Source organism: Leuresthes tenuis, unplaced genomic scaffold, assembly GCF_036924035.1.
Source record: "Leuresthes tenuis unplaced genomic scaffold, fLeuTen1.0.hap1 SCAF_18, whole genome shotgun sequence".
Lineage (NCBI taxonomy): Eukaryota > Metazoa > Chordata > Actinopteri > Atheriniformes > Atherinopsidae > Leuresthes > Leuresthes tenuis.
The window spans coordinates 29,187,415-29,208,260 of record NW_027325372.1 but is presented as its reverse complement, the minus strand read 5'-3'; the positions used below and the strand labels follow the sequence as shown (position 1 = coordinate 29,208,260).

Sequence of the window (20,846 nt, the reverse complement as noted above, 5' to 3'; positions counted from 1 at the left end):
TCACAGCCGAACACTTCCGCTCCCGCATTTGATGGTGTATAGTCGGGCATTCTCACCCTTTCTCATCAGCTTTTTGCAAATTATGATCTGACATTCACACCTACTTGCAGTCGAACAGCTCTGCTCCCGCTTTTGATTATGTTTGGTTGGATATTCGAAACTTTTCTTCACTGCTTTTTACAAACTTTGGTCGGACGTTCACACCTTCTCTCAGCCGAAAACCTCCGCTCCCTCTTTTGATCATACATTGTCGGGCATTCGCACCTTCTCTTACCCGCTTTTTACAAACCAGGGTCGGACTTTCACACCTTTTTGTAGCCGAACAACTCCGCTCCCGCTATTTATTGTGTACAGTCGGGTATTTTCACCTTTTCTTACCCGCTTTTTACCAACTATGGTCAGACATTCACACCTTCTTACAGTAGAACACCTCCGCTCCCTCTTTTGATGGTGTATGTTCGGGCATTCGAACCTTTTCTTACCCGCTTTTTACAAACTATGGTCGGACATTAAAACCTTCTTGTAGCCGAACACATCCACTCCTGCTTTTGATGATGTATGGTTGGGCATTCGTACCTTTTCTTACCCATTTTGCAGTAATTATGGGTGGACATTCACACCTTTTTGCATTTTAACACCTCCTCTCCCGCTTATGATCATGTGCGGTTTGATATTCGAAAATTCTCTTCCATGTTTTCTAGCAATTATTGATGGACATTCAGACCTTCTTGCAGCTGAACACCTCCGCTCTAGCTGTTGATGGTGTATAGTCGGGCTTTCGAGCCTTTTCTTCCCCGATTTTTACAAATTATGGATGGACATTCAGACCTTCTTTCAGCCGAAAACCTCCGCTCCCTCTTTTGATCATACATTGTCGGGCATTCGCACCTTTTCTTACCCGCTTTTTACAATTCATGGTCGGACTTTCACACCTTTTAGTAGCGGAACAACTCTGCTCCCACTATTGATTGTGTACAATAGGGTATTTTAACCTTTTCTTACCTGCTTTTTGCCAATTATGGTTGGACATTCACACCTTCTTACAGCGGAACACCTCCGCTCCCTCCTTTGATGGTGTATGTTCGGGCATTCAAACCTTTTCTTACCCGCTTTTTACAAACTATGGTCAGACATTCAAACCTTCTTGTAGCCGAACACATCCACTCCTGCTTTTGATGATGGGTATTCAAACCTACTTGTTGCCCGCTTTTCATTAATTATGGGTGGACATACACACCTTGTCGCAGCCAAACACCTCCGCTCCCTGTTAGGATCATGTATGGTTGGGCATTCGTACCTTTTCTTACCCATTTTGCAGTAATTATGGGTGGACATTCACACCTTCTTGCATTTGAACACCTCCTCTCCCGCTTATGATCATGTGCGGTTTGATATTCGAAAATTCTCTTCCATGTTTTCTAGCAATTATTGATGGACATTCAGACCTTCTTGCAGCTGAACACCTCCGCTCCAGCTGTTGATGGTGTATAGTCGGGCTTTCGAGCCTTTTCTTCCCAGATTTTTACAAAATATGGATGGACATTCAGACCTTGTTTCAGCCGAAAACCTCCGCTCCCTCTTTTGATCATACATTGTCGGGCATTCGCACCTTTTCTTACCCGCTTTTTACAAACCATGGTCGGACTTTCACACCTTTTAGTAGCGGAACAACTCTGCTCCCGCTATTGATTGTGTACAATCGGGTATTTTAACCTTTTCTTACCTGCTTTTTGCCAACTATGGTCGGACATTCACACCTTCTTACAGCGGAACACCTCCGCTCCCTCCTTTGATGGTGTATGTTCGGGCATTCGAACCTTTTCTTACCCGCTTTTTACAAACTATGGTCAGACATTCACACCTTCTTGCAGCCGAACACTTCCGCTCTACCTTTTAGTGTTCTATGGGGTATTCACACCTTTTTTTTCACCGCATTTTATAGATTATGGTTGTAAAATCTCACCCACTCTTATCCGAAGACCTCTCCTCCTGCTTTGGTTAATATATAGTCGGGCATTCGAACCTTTTCTTACCCGCTTTTTACAAATTATGGTCGAACATTCACACCTACTTGCAGCCGAACACCTCCGCTCCCGCTTTTGATGGTGTATAGTCGGGCTTTCGAGCCTTTTCTTCCCCGGTTTTTACAAATTATGGTTGGACATTCAGACCTTGCAGTCGAAAACCTCCGCTCCCTCTTTTGATCATTCATTGTCAGGCATTCGCACCTACTTGCAGCCGAATACTTCCGCTCCACCTTTTAGTGATGTATGGTTGGCATTTGCACCTTTTCTTACCCTTTCTTACCCTACTGATTGCTTAAGATTAAGTTGTTTTTTCTCAAACTACAACATTTTTTTAATTGTTGAAACTTGATTTGAAGTGGATAAATAAGGAGGACAAACAGTTTTAAGTCAGGCTGATAGAAGGAATTAATTTTATAGCAAAATCTGTATTTCGTCATATGTCGAGAGATGCTTATTGCTGAAGAAGTACAAAGTACAACGTTGTTTATCGTTGAAACTTGATTAGACATGAATAAATATGAAGGACAAAGCAGTCTTAACTTGGTTAGAGTTAAGGAATTCGTTTTATAGGAGAATCCGAATTCGTGCATAACTCGTAAAATAGAGCTTATTTTCGGATTCCTGAAGAATGAGTCTGGTTCTTTCTCATAATACAAAGTTTGTTGTTTATTGTTGAAACTTCATCAGAAGTGAAGAAATAAATGAATGCCTATCAACAAATGTGGGATCTAAACTCTAGTGCTTCCTCTAAAATAATTTCCTTTCTCAATTCAGAAATGTGTGTGTGTAAGTCACAACACCCGTGACACCAAAACGGCTTTCTTTTCTCTACACTCTGCACTATGAGCACACACACCAAATCAGAAAGGCTTTTTTCTCTCTTTTCTACATTATGGACTGTGGGGACACAAAACCGCTCTCTCTTTTTTTTTTTGATTGTGTGCCAGGGCGTTGTCTCACGTATTAGATTATGCTTACGATACGAATGGGTTTATCAGTCACATCAGAATCCATACATACTGATCCTCCCGTAATAAAATGGTCGGATCTTATCAAACACACTTTGTTTCTTGTGACAATCAAGTCAGCGAAACAGCGTATACACGTCAAGACACTGAATCAAGTTTGCCACAAGAACTCATAAGTTTGGCAGTATTGCTCTGCCGTCAGCAATCATACACCCATTTTATTTTCGTGAGACATGTGCAGGCACCTGTTCATCTACTGTTATATCACTATGAATTAGTTTATCTATTATCAATAAGGATACTTCTACAACTACTATCAAAGTATGTCCAGACTTCTTATGTTGTCAGTTGCTATATATGAATAAGTGGGTAGCTACTGACAAGCATTAAGCATGTCACACAGCCCAAACATATAACATTTCAGGACACACCACACAGTTAACAACCACAGTGAAGTGTCAAAGCCCAAACATGTAACATTCAACAGGACACTTACACAACACATTCAAATCAAACAGTCAGACAACATACAAGAACATATACCCCAGCCGGCATTGCTCCCTGCCTATTTTCCTACAGCTCACTATGTGTGCGCACACCTTTATTCACAAACTCTTCAACTTATACTCTTTTACCAAAGCTGCTACAGCTCGATTGGCCAAATACCCTTAGATCCTATTTCGGTGAATTTGACATCTGCCTTACATGTAACAGATTAGCGGTTTAGCAGTTTTAATTTAGTTTGAGTGAAGGAATTCATTTTATAGCAAAATCCGAAATCGTGAAGAACTCATGAAAGTAAGCTTATTCTCGGATTCCTGAAACTTTAGATTTGCTCTTTCTTTTACTGCAAAGTACAACGTTGTTTTTTTTTTGTTTAAATCTTTCTAGACATGGTAAATATGAAGGACAAAGCAGTTTTAACATAGTTTGAGTGAAGGAATTCATTTTATAGATAAAATCCCAAGAGTCTGCTGAGAAAAGAGAGTGAATGCGAAGTAGACTTTAACACGGCTCTGGGAGCGAGCCGAGTGTGGGCTAACCGGGAGAATTGCTTGAAAGAAACGCGACACCGAATGAGCGGTCAGAACAAAGCCTCAGTACGGTGTTCCCGTGGTGTTTTTGTTGCTGCCTTGTCGATTGCACAGGGGCAAGCGTTTCAACCAAGCAACGCTCACCATGGGGAAGGTGGCTATGGCAACTAGCCTGATGCCCTGCTCCCGCAGTGACGGATAATCGTACTCTGGTTTCTCTTCATAACATACAAGTCTTTCGCCTTTTACTAAAGACTTTCGTGGAGAGCAGCACTAATGAGTTGTTTCTATTTTTGGCAGGCTTTACCTTTGCGGGTGAAGCCCTTTCTGTCTGTGCAAAAGAAATCTTTTTACTGTGCAGAGTGACTTCTCTGAGTAGAGTCGCCTTACTTGTTGTGATTGTGCCGATGTTCGAAGCTGGAGTGCAAAGTTGTTGCTTGAATGGTGCTTGCTGGAGCATGCGGGAGTGCAAAGTTATACCATTTAAAAGGGCTGAAGAGTGCTCAGTGCAGCGGGTGGGCGGAGGTGCAACGTGACACTCTGGCCACCTATGGCCATAAAAAGAACACTGCTACAAGTGCGCATTGTGCCAGCAAGGGCCTTCGGACCTGAAACAGTGGACAGTTATCGCTTCTCTGCCTTTTGGCTAAGATCAAGTGTAGTATCTGTTCTTATCAGTTTAATATGTCCTCTATACGAGGACTACATATTAAATGGATTTTTAAGAATAGGAGTTGAAAAAGAAGCTTGCTCCGTTCACTCCAAGCATCGACCCGGTACTGCAGTGCCGCTGGGAACGGTGCGCTCTTCTCTGCTCTTGTGAAAAAGCAAACAGCGGTGCAGGATGGAAGTTTCAGGGAGCCCAAGATGAAACTTTCTTTTAATCTGCTGAGAAAAGAGAGTGAATGCGAAGTAGACTTTAACACAGCTCTGGGAGCGAGCCGAGTGTGGGCTAACCGGGAGAATTGCTTGAAAGAAACGCGACACCGAATGAGTGGTCAGAACAAAGCCTCAATACGGTGTTCCCGTGGTGTTTGTGGCTGCCTTGTCTTTTGCACAGAGTAAAAGACAAGGCAGCCATCGAATAGGGCCCGATTGTTCCTACTTGGTCAGCCGAGGAGCAAGGGGGGGGAGCAAGCGTCTCAACCAAGCAAATCTCACCAAGTAGGAACAATCGGGCCCTATTCGATGGCTGCAACACCTGAAAGAGATATTGATGCGAGACCCGATCAAAAGCTTTTTCAAAGTCTAAATTTAAGATGACAAGCCGGGTGTTTCTGTCTCTAGCGTAATCAATGATGTCTCGAATCAGTACGAGGCTGTCGGTGAGTTGTCTCTCTGAGATGGCACAAGCCTGGTCTGGGTGAATTACCTCCTCTAAAACAGAGGACATCCGTGTCGTTAAAACCTTGCTAAAAAGTTTACAGTCAAAGTTTAAAAGTGTGATGGGCCTCCAATTCTTTAGGTCAGTCTTATCATTTTTATCAGAAGTGAAGAAATAAATGAATGCCTATCAACAAATGTGGGATCTAAACTCTAGTGCTTCCTCTAAAATAATTTCCTTTCACAATTTAGAAATGTGACAACACCCGTGACACCAAAACGGCTTTCTTTTCTCTACACTCTGCACTATGAGCACACACACCAAATCAGAAAGGCTTTTTTCTCTCTTTTCTACATTATGGACTGTGGGGACACAAAACCGCTCTCTCTTTTTTTTTTTGATTGTGTGCCAGGGCGTTGTCTCACGTATTAGATTATGCTTATGATACGAATGGGTTTATCAGTCACTTCAGAATCCATACATACTGATCCTCCCGTAATAAAATGGTCGGATCTTATCAAACACACTTTGTTTCTTGTGACAATCAAGTCAGCGAAACAGCGTATACACGTCAAGACACTGAATCAAGTTTGCCACAAGAACTCATAAGTTTGGCAGTATTGCTCTGCCGTCAGCAATCATACACCCATTTTATTTTCGTGAGACATGTGCAGGCACCTGTTCATCTACTGTTCTATCACTATGAATTAGTTTATCTATTATTAATAAGGATACTTCTACAACTACTATCAAAGTATGTCCAGACTTCTTATGTTGTCAGTTGCTATATATGAATAAGTGGGTAGCTACTGACAAGCATTAAGCATGTCACACAGCCCAAACATATAACATTTCAGGACACACCACACAGTTAACAACCACAGTGAAGTGTCAAAGCCCAAACATGTAACATTCAACAGGACACTTACACAACACATTCAAATCAAACAGTCAGACAACATACAAGAACATATACCCCAGCCGGCATTGCTCCCTGCCTATTTTCCTACAGCTCACTATGTGTGCGCACACCTTTATTCACAAACTCTTCAACTTATACTCTTTTACCAAAGCTGCTACAGCTCGATTGGCCGAATACCCTTAGATCCTATTTCGGTGAATTTGACATCTGCCTTACATGTAACAGATTAGCGGTTTAGCAGTTTTAATTTAGTTTGAGTGAAGGAATTCATTTTATAGCAAAATCCGAAATCGTGAAGAACTCATGAAAGTAAGCTTATTCTCGGATTCCTGAAACTTTAGATTTGCTCTTTCTTTTACTGCAAAGTACAACGTTGTTTTTTTTTTGTTTAAATCTTTCTAGACATGGTAAATATGAAGGACAAAGCAGTTTTAGCATAGTTTGAGTGAAGGAATTCATTTTATAGATAAAATCCCAAGAGTCTGCTGAGAAAAGAGAGTGAATGCGAAGTAGACTTTAACACGGCTCTGGGAGCGAGCCGAGTGTGGGCTAACCGGGAGAATTGCTTGAAAGAAACGCGACACCGAATGAGCGGTCAGAACAAAGCCTCAGTACGGTGTTCCCGTGGTGTTTTTGTTGCTGCCTTGTCGATTGCACAGGGGCAAGCGTTTCAACCAAGCAACGCTCACCATGGGGAAGGTGGCTATGGCAACTAGCCTGATGCCCTGCTCCCGCAGTGACGGATAATCGTACTCTGGTTTCTCTTCATAACATACAAGTCTTTCGCCTTTTACTAAAGACTTTCGTGGAGAGCAGCACTAATGAGTTGTTTCTATTTTTGGCAGGCTTTACCTTTGCGGGTGAAGCCCTTTCTGTCTGTGCAAAAGAAATCTTTTTACTGTGCAGAGTGACTTCTCTGAGTAGAGTCGCCTTACTTGTTGTGATTGTGCCGATGTTCGAAGCTGGAGTGCAAAGTTGTTGCTTGAATGGTGCTTGCTGGAGCATGCGGGAGTGCAAAGTTATACCATTTAAAAGGGCTGAAGAGTGCTCAGTGCAGCGGGTGGGCGGAGGTGCAACGTGACACTCTGGCCACCTATGGCCATAAAAAGAACACTGCTACAAGTGCGCATTGTGCCAGCAAGGGCCTTCGGACCTGAAACAGTGGACAGTTATCGCTTCTCTGCCTTTTGGCTAAGATCAAGTGTAGTATCTGTTCTTATCAGTTTAATATGTCCTCTATACGAGGACTACATATTAAATGGATTTTTAAGAATAGGAGTTGAAAAAGAAGCTTGCTCCGTTCACTCCAAGCATCGACCCGGTACTGCAGTGCCGCTGGGAACGGTGCGCTCTTCTCTGCTCTTGTGAAAAAGCAAACAGCGGTGCAGGATGGAAGTTTCAGGGAGCCCAAGATGAAACTTTCTTTTAATCTGCTGAGAAAAGAGAGTGAATGCGAAGTAGACTTTAACACAGCTCTGGGAGCGAGCCGAGTGTGGGCTAACCGGGAGAATTGCTTGAAAGAAACGCGACACCGAATGAGTGGTCAGAACAAAGCCTCAATACGGTGTTCCCGTGGTGTTTGTGGCTGCCTTGTCTTTTGCACAGAGTAAAAGACAAGGCAGCCATCGAATAGGGCCCGATTGTTCCTACTTGGTCAGCCGAGGAGCAAGGGGGGGGAGCAAGCGTCTCAACCAAGCAAATCTCACCAAGTAGGAACAATCGGGCCCTATTCGATGGCTGCAACACCTGAAAGAGATATTGATGCGAGACCCGATCAAAAGCTTTTTCAAAGTCTAAATTTAAGATGACAAGCCGGGTGTTTCTGTCTCTAGCGTAATCAATGATGTCTCGAATCAGTACGAGGCTGTCGGTGAGTTGTCTCTCTGAGATGGCACAAGCCTGGTCTGGGTGAATTACCTCCTCTAAAACAGAGGACATCCGTGTCGTTAAAACCTTGCTAAAAAGTTTACAGTCAAAGTTTAAAAGTGTGATGGGCCTCCAATTCTTTAGGTCAGTCTTATCATTTTTATCAGAAGTGAAGAAATAAATGAATGCCTATCAACAAATGTGGGATCTAAACTCTAGTGCTTCCTCTAAAATAATTTCCTTTCACAATTTAGAAATGTGACAACACCCGTGACACCAAAACGGCTTTCTTTTCTCTACACTCTGCACTATGAGCACACACACCAAATCAGAAAGGCTTTTTTCTCTCTTTTCTACATTATGGACTGTGGGGACACAAAACCGCTCTCTCTTTTTTTTTTTGATTGTGTGCCAGGGCGTTGTCTCACGTATTAGATTATGCTTATGATACGAATGGGTTTATCAGTCACTTCAGAATCCATACATACTGATCCTCCCGTAATAAAATGGTCGGATCTTATCAAACACACTTTGTTTCTTGTGACAATCAAGTCAGCGAAACAGCGTATACACGTCAAGACACTGAATCAAGTTTGCCACAAGAACTCATAAGTTTGGCAGTATTGCTCTGCCGTCAGCAATCATACACCCATTTTATTTTCGTGAGACATGTGCAGGCACCTGTTCATCTACTGTTCTATCACTATGAATTAGTTTATCTATTATTAATAAGGATACTTCTACAACTACTATCAAAGTATGTCCAGACTTCTTATGTTGTCAGTTGCTATATATGAATAAGTGGGTAGCTACTGACAAGCATTAAGCATGTCACACAGCCCAAACATATAACATTTCAGGACACACCACACAGTTAACAACCACAGTGAAGTGTCAAAGCCCAAACATGTAACATTCAACAGGACACTTACACAACACATTCAAATCAAACAGTCAGACAACATACAAGAACATATACCCCAGCCGGCATTGCTCCCTGCCTATTTTCCTACAGCTCACTATGTGTGCGCACACCTTTATTCACAAACTCTTCAACTTATACTCTTTTACCAAAGCTGCTACAGCTCGATTGGCCGAATACCCTTAGATCCTATTTCGGTGAATTTGACATCTGCCTTACATGTAACAGATTAGCGGTTTAGCAGTTTTAATTTAGTTTGAGTGAAGGAATTCATTTTATAGCAAAATCCGAAATCGTGAAGAACTCATGAAAGTAAGCTTATTCTCGGATTCCTGAAACTTTAGATTTGCTCTTTCTTTTACTGCAAAGTACAACGTTGTTTTTTTTTTGTTTAAATCTTTCTAGACATGGTAAATATGAAGGACAAAGCAGTTTTAGCATAGTTTGAGTGAAGGAATTCATTTTATAGATAAAATCCCAAGAGTCTGCTGAGAAAAGAGAGTGAATGCGAAGTAGACTTTAACACGGCTCTGGGAGCGAGCCGAGTGTGGGCTAACCAGGAGAATTGCTTGAAAGAAACGCGACACCGAATGAGCGGTCAGAACAAAGCCTCAATACGGTGTTCCCGTGGTGTTTTTGTTGCTGCCTTGTCGATTGCACAGGGGCAAGCGTTTCAACCAAGCAACGCTCACCATGGGGAAGGTGGCTATGGCAACTAGCCTGATGCCCTGCTCCCGCAGTGACGGATAATCGTACTCTGGTTTCTCTTCATAACATACAAGTCTTTCGCCTTTTACTAAAGACTTTCGTGGAGAGCAGCACTAATGAGTTGTTTCTATTTTTGGCAGGCTTTACCTTTGCGGGTGAAGCCCTTTCTGTCTGTGCAAAAGAAATCTTGTTACTGTGCAGAGTGACTTCTCTGAGTAGAGTCGCCTTACTTGTTGCGATTGTGCCGATGTTCGAAGCTGGAGTGCAAAGTTGTTGCTTGAATGGTGCTTGCTGGAGCATGCGGGAGTGCAAAGTTATACCATTTAAAAGGGCTGAAGAGTGCTCAGTGCAGCGGGTGGGCGGAGGTGCAACGTGACACTCTGGCCACCTATGGCCATAAAAAGAACACTGCTACAAGTGCGCATTGTGCCAGCAAGGGCCCTCGGACCTGAAACAGTGGACAGTTATCGCTTCTCGGCCTTTTGGCTAAGATCAAGTGTAGTATCAGTTCTTATCAGTTTAATATGTCCTCTATACGAGGACTACATATTAAATGGATTTTTAAGAATAGGAGTTGAAAAAGAAGCTTGCTCCGTTCACTCCAAGCATCGACCCGGTACTGCAGTGCCGCTGGGAACGGTGCGCTCTTCTCTGCTCTTGTGAAAAAGCAAACAGCGGTGCAGGATGGAAGTTTCAGGGAGCCCAAGATGAAACTTTCTTTTAATCTGCTGAGAAAAGAGAGTGAATGCGAAGTAGACTTTAACACAGCTCTGGGAGCGAGCCGAGTGTGGGCTAACCGGGAGAATTGCTTGAAAGAAACGCGACACCGAATGAGTGGTCAGAACAAAGCCTCAATACGGTGTTCCCGTGGTGTTTGTGGCTGCCTTGTCTTTTGCACAGAGTAAAAGACAAGGCAGCCATCGAATAGATTGTTTCTACTTGGTCAGCCGAGGAGCAGGGGGGGGGGGGCAAGCGTCTCAACCAAGCAAAGCTCACCAAGTAGGAACAATCGGGCCCTTTTCGATGGCTGCAACACCTGAAAGAGATATTGATGCGAGACCCGATCAAATGCTTTTTCAAAGTCTAAATTTAAGATGACAAGCCGGGTGTTTCTGTCTCTAGCGTAATCAATGATGTCTCGAATCAGTACGAGGCTGTCGGTGAGTTGTCTCCCTGAGATGGCACAAGCTTGGTCTGGGTGAATTACCTCCTCTAAAACAGAGGACATCCGTGTCGCTAAAACCTTGCTAAAAAGTTTACAGTCAAAGTTTAAAAGTGTGATTGGCCTCCAATTCTTTAGGTCAGTCTTATCATTTTTTTTATAAAGTAGAGTCACTATTCCCACTCTAAAACTGTCAGGCAGTCGGTCGAGTTTTTCAAAATCTTTAAAAACATCTAAAATGTCTGATGATAAAAGGTCCCAATAGGTCAGATAGAATTCTGCAGGAAGCCCGTCTAAACCCGGAGCTCGACTTCTCTTAAAACCTGTTAGGCAATTTTTTAACTCTAAAGCAGTAAAATTCTGTGTCAAGTGTGCATTCTCTTTTACGGTTTTGTCAACGAATTTTAAGATTTCTGCCGATGTTTCCAAGTGCACTGGTTTCTCTTTGTACATGTTACTATAAAAGGTATGTACAGTTTCAATCATCTCTTGTGTGGATTTTGTTAAAAACCCATCTTCTCTTTTTAGATTTTGATTACACTCCTTTTTATTTATAACTTTCTTTCTTTTTCACCTTCCTCAATTTCCTGCTCCCTGCTTCTTACAAAAATTCCTTTACTCTTTATTTCTGCTAAAACTGACATTTCCTTTTTGACATCTTTGATTTCTTCTTTAAAGTCTATGCCACACTGATTTAGTTTAAAGTAGCGCTGTAAGCGTTTATGTAGTCCCATCATACATCTATTCTCTTTCCTTTTTTTACGTTTACCTTGCTGTTTAAAAAAAGTCTGGGTCGTTTCCTTCACCATTTCCCACCATTGTGCATGTGTTTCGTAGAGGTCTTGAAGGGTCTGCCACTCTTTATAACATTCCCTGTACTGACTGACTATGATTTCATCCTCCAACAGGGAACAGTTGAGTTTCCACAGACCACTTCCTACCGTCACACCAGAAGGGGGTGAAAGGGTGCAGGAGAGCATAAGGTGGTCTGAAAAGAAAACAGGGGTTAATCTAACATCAGTGGGTGGGCAATCTCTAGTAAAGAAATAATCAATGCGAGAGGCTCTGGTGCCATCATGACTAAACCAGGTGAAGCCCTCCTCTCTGGGATGCATGGTTTTAAAACAGTCAGTAAGCTTAAAATCCCTGCATATGCCCTGAAGTAAAATCGAAGTCTTATCCACTTTAAAATCTACCCCTGCTCTTTTTCTATCTTTCCTGCTCAAGATACAGTTAAAATCCCCTCCTACAACTAAAGGTACTTGCCCTAGCATGTAAAGCTGTATATCTTCTAAAAGGTCATACCTTTCATTTTTTCCATTGAAACCATAAATATTTAAGAGGTTAAAGTCTTGCCCCATAAAATTCAAGTGTGCTAAAAGTGCCCGTCCGTCTCTCACCACTGAGCTACCTTTCACCAGAACATGCTGATTTTTAATTAGAATGGCCACACCATCATTTTTATTTTGATTTGAGCCACTCCATATCGATAAATGGGGCCACATTTCCTCCCATTGTCTATGGTTTTTTAAAAAAGGTAGTCCACATTCTTGTATTAAAAACACATCTGATTTTATGGAGTCTAGGAAGGATAAAATAATCTGGGCTCTTGTCTTTGATTTCACACTTCTCACATTTAGTGTTGAGAAGGTGAGAACCATTAAAAGCATAAAGGAAAGTAGGTATGTCATTTTCATTTTTCTAAGTTATCAAAACAAATTAGACACAGGTTATTTCTTGGGAAACTAGCTCTTCCTTCATTTCTTTAGGTGAAAAGTGAGTAGGGTGATCTATATTTCCTTTTCGGACTCTCGGTGTTGGCCTCTGACGCAATGTTGCATTTAACTTTGAGTCCCTGGGGGTTGATTGCAGAGCTGAAGTTAAAAAGGAGACCTCATTTGGTGAGTCGGAGGGGAAGACTCTAGGTTCTTCCACTGAAGAACTGTCTGAAAGGGACCTAACCCTTCCCCTCTTCTCTGATACCACTGGGGAATCAGAGGCTCAGATGCCGTCCTCTTCGGCTGTTGACCTTCGGGGAGGTGAGTATCTTCACTAGACTCACCTGTCTGCTCTTCCTCCTCATTTAGCGTAGCTCCACCCTCTGCCTGTGAATTCTCACAGACTTCAACACTGAGTGGTGAGGCCTCTACAGGCCCCTCCCCTTTTTGCTCCTCACTTCCAATCCAAGCTTTTGGCGGGAAGTTTGAATTTATTGGGTCAACCTCTTCACTTTGTTCACCAACTGCCACCTTTGGTCCTTCTCTTTGTTGGCTTGACTGTGGCTTTACCGTCTTTAATTTGTTGGCAAAAGATTTAGGGCAATCTCTGAAGAGGTGATTTAATTCTCCACAGAGATTACATTTCCTGCCATTTGGACACTCTCCAAAAGTTTGCCCAATTTCTCTGCTCTTCCCACATAACACCTTGGTACAAGCCTCAACCAGGTGCCCATGCTCACCACACTTGCGGCAGTACTTGGGCTGCCCCTGGTAGTGGATGTAACCTCGGTTTTCAAGGTGGCCAGAGTGTCGCCCACCCGCTGCACTGAGCACTCTTCAGCCCTTTTAAATGGTATAACTTTGCACTCCCGCACGCTCCAGCAAGCACCATTCAAGCAACAACTTTGCACTCCAGCTTCGAACATCGGCACAGTCGCAACAAGTAAGGCGATTCTACTCAGAGAAGTCACTCTGCACAGTAAGAATATTTCTTTTGCACAGACAGAAAGGGCTTCACAAAGGTAAAGCCTGCCAAAAAAAGAAACAACTCATTAGTGCTGCTCTCCACAGAAGTCTTTAGTAAAAGGCGAAAGACTTGTACGTTATGAAGAGAAACCAGAGTACGATTATCCGTCACTGCGGGAGCAGGGCATCAGGCTAGTTGGCATAGCCACCTTCCCCATGTTGAGCTTTGCTTGGCTATTCGATGGCTGCCTTGTCTTTTACTCTGTGCAAAAGACAAGGCAGCAACAAAAACACCACGAGAATCCCGTATTGAGGCTTTGTTCTGATCGCTCATTCGGTGTCGCGTTTCTTTCAAGCAATTCTCCCGGTTAGCCCACACTCGGCTCGCTCCCATAGCCGTGTTAAAGTCTACTTCGCATTCACTCTCTTTTCTCAGCAGACTCTTGGGATTTTATCTATAAAATGAATTCCTTCACTCAAACTATGTGAAAACTGCTTTGTCCTTAATATTTACCATGTCTAGAAAGATTTAAACAAAAAAAACAACTCAAACTAAATTAAAACTGCTAAACCGCTAATCTGTTATATGTAAGGCAGATGTCAAATTCACCGAAATAGGATCAAAGGGTTTTCGGCCAATCGAGCTGTAGCAGCTTCGGTAAAAGAGTATAAGTTGAAGAGTTTGTGAATAAAGGTGTGCGCACACATAGTGTGCTGTACGAAAATAGGCAGGGAGCAATGCCGGCTGGGGTATATGTTCTTGTATGTTGTCTGACTGTTTGATTTGAATGTGTTGTGTAAGTGTCCTGTTGAATGTTACATGTTTGGGCTTTGACACTTCACTGTGGTTGTTAACTGTGTGGTGTGTCCTGAAATGTTATATGTTTGGGCTGTGTGACATGCTTAATGCTTGTCAGTAGCTACCCACTTATTCATATATAGCAACTGACAACATAAGAAGTCCGGACATACTTTGATAGTAGTTGTAGAAGTATCCTTATTGATAATAGATCACTAATTCATAGTGATAGAACAGTAGATGAACAGGTGCTTGCACATGTCTCACGAAAATAAAATGGGTGGATGATTGCTGACGGCAGAGCAATACTGCCAAACTTATGAGTTCTTGTGGCAAACTTGATTCAGTGTCTTGACGTGTATACGCTGTTTCGCTGACTTGATTGTCACAAGAAACAAAGTGTGTTTGATAAGATCCGACCATTTTATTACGGGAGGATCAGTATGTATGGATTCTGATGTGACTGATAAACCCATTCATATCTTAAGCATAATCTAATACGTGAGACAACGCCCTGGCACACGATAAAAAAAAAAAAAGAGAGAGAGCGGTTTTGTGTCCCCACAGTCCATAATGTAGAAAAGAGAGAAAAAAGCCTTTCTGATTTGGTGTGTGTGCTCATAGTGCAGAGTGTAGAGAAAAGAAAGCCGTTTTGGTGTCACGGGTGTTGTGACTTACACACACACATTTCTAAATTGAGAAAGGAAATTATTTTAGAGGAAGCACTAGAGTTTAGATCCCACATTTGTTGATAGGCATTCATTTATTTCTTCACTTCTGATGAAGTTTCAACAATAAACAACAAACTTTGTATTATGAGAAAGAACCAGACTCATTCTTCAGGAATCCGAAAATAAGCTCTATTTTATGGGTTATGCACGAATTCGGATTCTCCTATAAAACAAATTCATTAACTCAAACCAAGTTAAGACTGCTTTGTCCTTCATATTTATTCATGTCTAATCAAGTTTCAACGATAAACAACGTTGTACTTTGTAGAATGAGAAAGAACTTCTTCAGCAATAAGCATCTCTCGACATATGACGAAATACAGATTTTGCTATAAAATTAATTCCTTCTATCAGCCTGACTTAAAACTTTTTGTCCTCCTTATTTATCCACTTCAAATCAAGTTTCAACAATTAAAAAAAATTTGTAGTTTGAGAAAGAACAACTTAATCTTCAGCAATCAGTATAAAAAGAGGTGCAAATGCCAACCATACATACCTAAAAGGTGGAGCGGAAGTATTCAGCTGCAAGTAGGTGTGAATGTTCGACCATAATTTGTAAAAAGCGGGTAAGAAAAGGTTCGAATGCCCGACTATATATTAATAAAAGCGGGAGGAGAGGTCTTCGGATGAGAGTGGGTGAGAATTTCCAACCATAATCTATAAAATACGGTGAAAAAAAATATGTGAATGCCTCATAGAACACTAAAAGCGGAAGTGTTCGGCTGCAAGAAGGTGTGAATGTCCGACTATATTTGGTGAAAAGCAGGTGAAGCAAGGTCTGAATGCCCAACCTTACATCATCAAAAGCGAGATCAGAGGTGTTTGGCTGCAAGAAGGCCATAGTTTGCCAAAAGCGGGTAAGGTGCGAATGACCGACTAAATATCAACAAAAGTGGGGGCGGAGGTCTTCGGATGCAAGTGGGTGTGAATATCCCACCATACAAGTATGGTGGAGAGGAAGCTGTGAATGGCCGACCATAGTAAAAGGCGGGTGAGAGAAGGTGCGAATGTCAAACCATACATAATGTTGAGGTTAACCTGTACCTCTTTCCGAGTCCGTTGATGCAGTGAAGGAGGAAGACAGAGGAGACGATATAAGAATCAACACAGTTTTATTTGCGCAGTTTGCAAAGTGCGGAGAGCAGTTCAGTACAATGCATGCGAACAGCACAAAGTACGGAAAAGCTCTGTCTTTGTCTAGGGGTGTGATGTTATATAGACTTGAGTTCAGTCTCCGCCTTATGAGATGTGTGTGCGTCAATATCTTATCTCTTCCTCTATGTGTGTGCGTGTGTGTACTGGTATAAGGCGTTACTTTCAGAAGACCGTTGTGGGTGCGGTCCTAGTTTTACAACATGTTGTTCTCAGAGATATTTCCTTATCAGGCTGCTGTGCAAGCACAGAAATGAGCAAGTCGGTTATACAGGATATCACCTTATACAGCTATCCTCACTCACAATACCCCCTTTTGATCTCTATTAAGAGATCACACAAATAGTTGAGTAACAATACATGACTAAAAAGAAATTGAAAAACTTCACGCCCCCTTTTGATCACTACAAGGTGATCACACAATCTCTGACATTCTGATGATATCATCTTCATCTGTATCAGGATCGGGAGGGTTCAGACCTTATCTATCAGGGTGCTCTAGGCGGGGTTACCCCTAGAGGAGCTTTAAACCTTATAGTTTGTCAACATTACCCAACTCCTTAGCAAATAGCACACATTATTAAAAGATAACATAAGGGTGATACTGCAATGATTATAATTTGGTATGACCTGTAAGAGCAAGTTTAAGCAAAGCCCCAGCAAACACGATTATGAGTATAACAAATCCAAAAATAAACGAATTCAACTGCGATGACGTCATCTGGTCCCGTTCTTCTGAGAAGCACAACTCCGGGTGCTCTTTAAGGAAAGTCAGTCGCTGGTAATATGAAGAAGGTGAGGGCTGACGTTTCCAGATGAGGGTTGAGTTGGAGCCCGGGTCTAACACCCTTCCTGCTCGTAAATGATGTCGTTGCAAGGAGGCAGAAGTGTACTACTTCTGCCTGCAAAATGCCACCAGGGGATTATTCTGCCCCTTGTTGGTTGGTGGTCTTTTCCTCTGTACCAGCCGGTACAGTGTGCAAATCTTTCAGCGCCTGGTGAGTCGCTGCTAGGGAGCGTTGAGGTTCCTCGGCTGCCGCACACTGGCTCCAATGGAACCACGTATCACCTTTCCCTTTGACTCGGACTGCGTGGGAGGTCCTCTCGATCACCTGATAGGGCCCTGTCCACCTTGGCTCCGACCACTTTCTTTTGATGACCCTCAGCAATACCCACTCAGCCTCTGGAGCCGGCGCTGGTTGGCCCTCTCCTCTGCTACTCGCCACCTGCTTTGAAAATTCTGCAACGAGACTTTGGAGTTCATGGAAATACATTTTGTGGGTTAGGTGTTGTTCAATATGTCCTGTTCCTGGCAACTTAGATTGAGGTCCAGGAAAAGCTCTCCCTGTCTGGAGCTCATGTGGTGTAAACCTTGTGGACTGATTAACAGAGCTCCTGATGGACATTAATGCTAAGGGCAACGCATCTAGCCAATTCATTTTGGTCTGTGCACAGATTTTAGCCAATTTGCTCTTCACTGTCTGATTCATTCTCTCAACCTTACCCTGTGATTGTGGATGGTAGACAGTACCAAACTTGTGTTTTAGCCCTAGCATGGCCTCAACCTGTTGCAACTCTTGGTTTTTGAAGTGAGTGCCGTTGTCTGACCTGATCCTTTCTGGAAATCCATACCTGGGGATATAATGGTTGATCAGAAATTTTATTACCGACTTACCATCCTCTTTCTTGGTAGGCCATGCTTCAGGCCATCCTGAATATGCGTCCACACACATCAGAATATACCTATACCCTTTCACCGGTGTGATCATGTCTGTGTAATCAATGATGATTTCTTTCCCTGGCTTTACCTCCAATGGATAACATCCAGGGTGTGGTTTCACTGTTGGTCTGACATTGTACTTTAGACACTCCTCGCATGACCCCACAAAATGTTTGGCCATGTCCTTTAGGTATGGATGCCACCAGTGCTCTAGATTTCTCATCATTTGAGCTACCCCCACATGTCCCACTCCATGTGCCTCCGCCAACGCTGTCTGTCTGATCCCTGGAGGTAGTATAGGTCGTCCATCTGGGCCCCTCCAGAGGCCGTGTACTTCTGTCGCCCCTCTCGCTTTCCATAATGTCTTTTCTTGTGGAGAGGCCGCAGCTTGCTCAGCTATCAGTGCGGTCATGTCTGTGTCTTTCTCTGTCTCAGCGTACATGAGGATCGCCTTCACCACATATCCTGCCGCGGTTTTAGCTGCCATATCTGCTGCGTCGTTTCCCTTTTTTGTAGGTGAGTCATTTTTCTCATGGCCCTTACATTTGATAACAGCTACTTTGCTCGGGAGTAGTAGGGCCTCCGCTAGCTCTTTCATTTCTGCCTCATGTCTGATGGGTTTATTTGTTGCGGTTAGAAATCCAGCCCTCAACCACTGTTTCAGTTCCACATGTACTGCTCCTGCTGCCTAGGCTGAATCTGTGTAAATGTTTACTTCCTGCCCTTCCCCTAGCCTCAGTGCTGCTATTACTGCCAGTACTTCTGCTCTTTGTGCTGACTGCTGTCCTTCCAGTCTCTCTGTTTGTCGTGTGATCAGTTCCCCTTGCACGTCTTCTACAACTGCATATGCTGCTTTCAGTCCTTCTCGTTCATCCCTGAAGCAACAGCCGTCTGTGTACAGTTCTCTGGCCCCTGGTATCGGTTCTGTTTGTAGGTCCAGTCGTACTTTCTCCTCTTTCTGCACTCTGTCCGTACACTCATGTGGCTCACCTGTTCCTAGCTGATCTGCCATGTTTATGCCTTCATGAGTGAAAGTCAGGTTTGGTGCCTCGAGAATTTTGCTCAGTCGTCTTTGTCTCAGAGCAGTCAGCGTAAAAGTCTGTAAGTTCACATAGGCCACAACGCTATGTGTGGTCAGAATGTGCAGTTGATGTCCCATGACAATGTGTGCAGTTTTTTGAATGAGCTTCGCTATCCCTGCTGCCTGTTGTGTACACATAGGATGGCGCTTTTCCATATTGTCTAGCATCACACTGATATACATTAGTACTACTCTCTCACCCCCTTTTCTCTGGAACAGGACGCCATTAGTGCAAAGTTCTGTTCCAGAGACATCCAAGTAGAATGGTAAGCTATAATCGGGTATAGCTAGGTCTGCTGCTGTGGAGAGGGCCTGTTTTAGTGTAATAAAGGCTTCCTCCGCCTCCTGAGTCCAATTCAGGGTCGCTGACAGGTTGCGCATGCCTTGTTCTTTCACTAGGGCCCGCAGAGGTCTAGTTAAGCCGGTGTAATTGGCTATGTAAGTCCTACTATAGCCCGTCAACCCTAAGAAAGACAACATGTCCTTTACCTTCACTGGCTTAGAGTGATGGAGAATAGTAGACCTGTGCTGAGGGGAGAGCCCTGCTCCTTTTTGGGAAATTTGCCTGCCCAAAAACGCTACCTGCCGCCGTGCAACCTGAAGTTTGGCTTTGCTGACCTTGAACCCTGTTCTTGCAAGATGTAAAAGGACATTTTTAGTTGCTTCCAAACACAGAGCCGCAGTGGGCGCTGCCAACAACAAATCATCTACATACTGAACGAGAGTCACCTGCTCTGGTAGTGGGCAATCACTCAGGATATCTTTTAGAACCTGGTTAAAAAATCCCTGGGGACAAAGCGAACCCTTGCGGTAGCCTGGTGTACTGTAGCTGCTTGTGCTGATACGAAAACGAGAAAATGTGCCTGCAGTCTTCCGCCAAGGGAAGACAAAAGAATGCATTAGCCAAGTCAATGCAGGTAAACCACTCATGTTTAGGATCCAAATTGGTTAGAGCCACATATGGATTCGGAACAGGAACTGTAGGAGTGAGGAGAATATCGTTGATTGCCCGTAGGTCATGTGCCATGCGATATTTACCTGTCCCTTTCTTTTCAATAGGTAAAATGGGTGTGTTCCACTCTGAGGACGAGGGTTCTAACACCCCCTTTTGTAACAGGCCATCAATAGTGTCCCTAAGTCCTTCTTCCGCCTGAGGTTTATGAGGATACTGCCTTATCCAAATAGGGGGACCCTCACGCACCTGGAATGTAATGGGCTTGTACTTAACTTGTCCAACATCTGTCGGACCCTGTGCCCATAGGTGTTCAGGGAGGCTGGCGAGTAGAGCTGCCGCCTCCACGTGATCTGTACGTTCACGGCCATGATGTCTAGAGATCTGTGCATGCTCTAATGTGACTGTATCTTCCCCTGAAACCTGAATGCGATATGTGCGAGCTTGCGCAGAATACTGAACTTGTGGAAGTTGTGTATTTACCCAATCGGATTGTAGGAGTGCCCGTTTAACAATACTCCCTAGCTCTTTTGCCTGATGCTGTGGGTGTAATGCCAATGATACATGTGGGGCCGCTTCTTCTGCCATCATATACCAGGGAAGTTGTGCAGAGGTCAGGGCAACACCTGCCGCCACGCCTTCAGGCGCCACATAAATATTATGTGTCTTAATTTGCCAATCTCGACCTTCAAGTTGGTCCTGAAAATTTTCCTGATACCAATCTGTCTGTAACCCATCATAAAATAGAGTAACATGGGGGGAATCTGGAGGTGAGACATAGGGTTCGAGTTGGG

The 20,846-nt window shown here is 43.4% G+C and overlaps 7 non-coding genes across 7 annotated transcripts; 6 read left to right on the top strand and 1 right to left on the bottom strand.

Annotated features, from left to right (window-relative positions):
• The first annotated feature begins 4,233 nt into the window (after positions 1-4,233).
• LOC140275753 (U5 spliceosomal RNA) lies at positions 4,234-4,347 on the top strand. Its single transcript, XR_011908472.1, has one exon. It is a non-coding gene; the product is annotated as a U5 spliceosomal RNA (small nuclear RNA).
• A 308-nt stretch (positions 4,348-4,655) lies between these two features.
• LOC140276061 (U2 spliceosomal RNA) lies at positions 4,656-4,839 on the top strand. The gene has a single exon (XR_011908750.1). It is a non-coding gene; the product is annotated as a U2 spliceosomal RNA (small nuclear RNA).
• Positions 4,840-7,024: 2,185 nt separating this feature from the next.
• On the top strand, positions 7,025-7,138 carry LOC140275751 (U5 spliceosomal RNA). Its single transcript, XR_011908470.1, has one exon. It is a non-coding gene; the product is annotated as a U5 spliceosomal RNA (small nuclear RNA).
• Positions 7,139-7,446: 308 nt separating this feature from the next.
• On the top strand, positions 7,447-7,630 carry LOC140276060 (U2 spliceosomal RNA). Its single transcript, XR_011908749.1, has one exon. It is a non-coding gene; the product is annotated as a U2 spliceosomal RNA (small nuclear RNA).
• Positions 7,631-9,815: 2,185 nt separating this feature from the next.
• LOC140275750 (U5 spliceosomal RNA) lies at positions 9,816-9,929 on the top strand. Its single transcript, XR_011908469.1, has one exon. It is a non-coding gene; the product is annotated as a U5 spliceosomal RNA (small nuclear RNA).
• Positions 9,930-10,237: 308 nt separating this feature from the next.
• Positions 10,238-10,421, top strand: LOC140276071 (U2 spliceosomal RNA). The gene has a single exon (XR_011908759.1). It is a non-coding gene; the product is annotated as a U2 spliceosomal RNA (small nuclear RNA).
• A 3,240-nt stretch (positions 10,422-13,661) lies between these two features.
• Positions 13,662-13,776, bottom strand: LOC140276287 (U5 spliceosomal RNA). The gene has a single exon (XR_011908894.1). It is a non-coding gene; the product is annotated as a U5 spliceosomal RNA (small nuclear RNA).
• Between the last annotated feature and the right edge of the window lie 7,070 nt (positions 13,777-20,846).